A 4,259-nucleotide genomic window follows, 5' to 3' on the forward strand; every position below is an offset into this window, starting at 1 on the left:
TTAACTTGGGGGAGGGGTTGGTGAGCTTATGGTGAGCCCATCTTTGCCACGCTATCATTTGCCATAATATCAAGTTTTTGGAGACATGTTCATCCTACCATGAAACATCAAATGAGCTCATTTTTGTAAAATAATAAAATCTTTTTGGTTAAAGCATTTGATTAAAATATAAAAATGTTTTATCCCCAAATTTCAGCTACATAGCATATTGGAGATTATCACACATTAAGTAATCTTGCATAACATTCAACCACTAAAAGTAAATACCTTTCCAGTAATGCAAGTAAATAACTATATTTTCATAATCAAAAAACATATTGTGGTTTACTTTTTTCCTTTTCTTTTGTAAAACTTTGAATTTGAAATGTGAATTTGGACAACAACAATCGTTTTATTTTAGCATTAAAATTTTCATTTCAGTTATAGAGCTTGGACATACTTGTGGATTAAGCATTCCATTACAAAAACATTAAAAGGAAAAGGTTTTGGTCATTACCAATACTAATACTAATTTAGTGAAGCTGTGGGATAAACTTACACTGGGTGATGATTTATTACATTTGTTAAGAACCGTATGTTGTTATATTTTCTATGTTGTACTTTGTATAAAATATGGGTTTCAAATCATTGAAAATCATTGCATTACAATTTTCTTTTTAAAACAGACAAACAAAATATTATATGCTTAGATGTGAATGTGTGTGTGAATGGTTGTCTGTCTCTGAGTATTAGCCTTGAGTCAGATTGGTGACCCTGTTCAGGGTGTACCCCACCTGTCCAATGGAAGCTGGGATAGGCTGTTTAATTTTACTGGAAGTTATGGTAACTTTGCTTTAAGCTTCCTCTTTAGCATAAAAACCTGATTTTGTGTAAAGACTCTTGGCGAGAAAACAAGAAAACACGATATAACATATACACAGTTGTTCTCATCAGACAAAACTACACATGCAGACTCATGCAGTATGACGAGAGCTTGCACCCACTTGGGAAAACAGCAGCTTTTCCCCCCTCCAGGGATTGCTTCATCATAACTAGTATTTTTCTTTACGTTAGCCTAAAAAGGTCAAGGCCCAACTTGATGTGTTACACACCCACAATAATACTTCTAGAGCATGTTGCAACATCAGCTAAACCACAACCTAATTAATCTAACCTATCTTACAACCTACCTGTCAAGGATTTCATCAGCCTTGGTCAGTAGCTGTGGTAAGGGGTCAGTGGCTCCCAAACAGCCAGGGCATTGAAGCGTGAACATACTGCAGTGGAAGTGATTGCCAGCAAAGAAAGAGATGAATGTCATGGTGGGTTTTTTATACACATTCTTGTACACACTGTTGTATTTATAGACCAGATAAACTGGGTGATTTTACAGAGAATGTGTTTGTTTTTATGTAGTTGAGCCCAAGTTTTTATTTTTTCTTTCACTTTATGTGTTTTTCTTCAAAAATACCGAAATAATTTAATACAAAAACTGCTGGCAGATAAAATGGAAATCTATATAAGAAATCGATTAAATAGAATTTATAGATTTAGTCTTATAAGTAGTGAAAAGCCCATGCTCAATTAGACATGAAAATCGTGTTGCATTGTATGTTTTAAGACAAAAAAAGTGCCACAAAATAAACTAATTTTCCAAGAAGCATAACACAAAATAGAGGACACAGCTAGTTAAAATGATCAATGATAAATATTAATCTACCATTTATTTAAGCCACCATCATCTCTAAAGTTCTTTGGCATAAAAAACCAAACAAGCAACTAATAAATTAAGTTGAAATATTTCCCCCAGGTGTCTTTGGTTTAAGGAGCTATTGAGGCTACAGGCTACCTTAGTAGATGCACTACAGTATGATGAGGATAGACTGCCCTGCTAAACAAGCTCAAGGATTATCGCAGGTGGTAGTTTTCTGTGTCTTGCTTTTTGTGGCCCATCGATTGTTGTCTCATTCCAGCACCTGCGAGATCTCTATCAGCGATTTTATTAGGGGTTTAAAAGGAGACGTCTCTTTTGTGCGTTGGAATAGATTTTTTTCTTCACAGTTTATCATGTCCTATAAATCCTTTATGGGAACTCTGGAAACATTTAGCAACTGATTCAATAACCAAGACAAACAAACAAAAAACAAAACACATATGTGTTCTACTGCTTACAAATTAAAACAATATCCCTTTAAATGACGGGCAACAGATGAATACCCTTATTGTGTCTTTCAAAATTAGAAGAAAGATCAGAAATACACTTCATGTTTATTTCTGCATGTCTTTTTTTCAGGTACAGCTGTGATATTGAATGGTTTTGAGAACTGCTTTATTCTGCTCTGAGCTGTAAATCCAGTAATGACAGAAGCACACGTGCACGCCGACGCACACATGCACGCTGACAAGGCATTATACAGCCTGGGGTACCTGGCCTTCTATGCAGAGCCATTATGCAGGATTTCTGCCTCCTGCTGAATGCAGGTGGGATATGGGGCCTACTTATTACAGCCCAGATGTGCATGTAATCCATCACTGTCTCCTCTGCCCTCATCGTACTCTGGAGGATGTCTGGAACATGGCCCCAAAGTGTGTGTGTGTGTGTGTGAATGTGAATATGTGTACAGGTGTGTTATATGTTGGTCTATCTTTTAGTGACATGTCCAAAAAGGAATTGTCAATCTATTTTTCGGTGTGCATGCACATTTCATATGAATTCATATATGTAGTCAGTGAATGCCTTTATCGTGTCTCAGCTCTGCAGTTTATACAATATTAATTTAAGTAATTAAGTGTCTCTAAGAGTACTGTAAATATTAATACTGTTCATATTGATCATCTTTAGTCCACCTATTTTCGCCAGACTCTCTAAAACTAGGTGAATAATAAATGTGAGAGATGTAAATGAAACTCACCCTTGCCTCAGGCAATGCTTTAGTAACTGTGTTTCAGATGGTCTAGTGATGGTATTCACTATATTCCTGCAGCTCATTATTTGCTTGTTATATATTATGAATATTATATTAGTGAAATATATAATATATGTTGCTTTTTCTACTGATTCAGTAGAAAAAGTTACTTTTTAAGAGAATATTTTAAAGCGCAATGGAATCAATATTCTCAGTTTTGATTGTGTGTGATAGGAGTCTACTACTTCTTTTCTTACGGATTCATTTTCTAAAAACAAAGCTAAAATTCGCTCTTTAAATGCTGCTCATTTATCTCAAGCGCTGTTAACACACAGGCAATTAAAACATCGAGTTAATTCCCTTTTTTATATTTGGCGCAGTCCTTTCACTACAGGCCTCTGGAGAGTTGATATAGAGCAATGCAGTTCTGTCTCCCTCCCTCATACGATCCACTCTCTGTGATACAGTGACAACACGAGCCGATTTAAGACACTATTTGCAGCAATTGTTGTTTTTAATTGGTGAACAATGCTTCTTGCAACTTCTATCACACAAATACCTAAAGGTCCAGGATGTGAGGAATGAGCTACAGCTCTCTGTATATCTGCAAATCCACATGAATACTGATCAGTTTGGCAGACTTTCGGGGTCTTTTGAGAATAGACCGAGCTGTTTTCTAAACACAGAGCAATTAAGCCCTTTCTTATTAAACAGCTTTGCTTCTCTTGGTTTACATGGCACTTTACAGAGAAAGGCTATACATACCCCACTTCAAATCAATACTCGGATGTAACAGTATATTGCTTACTACTGCTGCTGGTCACACTAATGAACAAGTCGTTTAGCTGAGGATGAGGATTGATTTTTATTATTTTCCAGTACACCTTTTACTTATTTAATTTTCTTTAAATTTGTGTGTTTTGGGAATAATATTCCATTTTTATCCCGAGGAGGGAGTATGTGCTCATGCCTCTGTGCACAAGGTGTAGCTGCTGCTCAAAAGAGAATATTTTCCTGGTGCTATAACAACACATTTACAGATGCTCCTCCTATTCCAACCCCTCTGATCCCAGCTGTCTCAAGTGTTGCAATAATTGCCCAATCAATACACCCTATGTCAACTGCATCATGCCAAGAAACCCAGAAATGAAAACAAGAAACACACACAATCTGCCAATACTGCTCCCCGTGGGAGTAATCTGTCACTGAATCAATATAGACGATGACACTGTATGACAACAGAACGGGTGAGATCATCTTTCATCCAGACTCACCATAGAAGCCTTGGTCTTTGATATGTGATTGCTATAGTGGACAACAGTTACTGATTCTGCCACCATTCTTTATTGTGATCAGCAAGGTTTGAGATCTCTG

This window comes from Aulonocara sp. 'chitande type north' Nkhata Bay, linkage group LG1, assembly GCF_057382095.1.
Source record: "Aulonocara sp. 'chitande type north' Nkhata Bay isolate Kocher_YH1m ecotype deep benthic linkage group LG1, A_spYH_male_GT1.1, whole genome shotgun sequence".
Classification (NCBI taxonomy): Eukaryota; Metazoa; Chordata; class Actinopteri; order Cichliformes; family Cichlidae; genus Aulonocara; species Aulonocara sp. 'chitande type north' Nkhata Bay.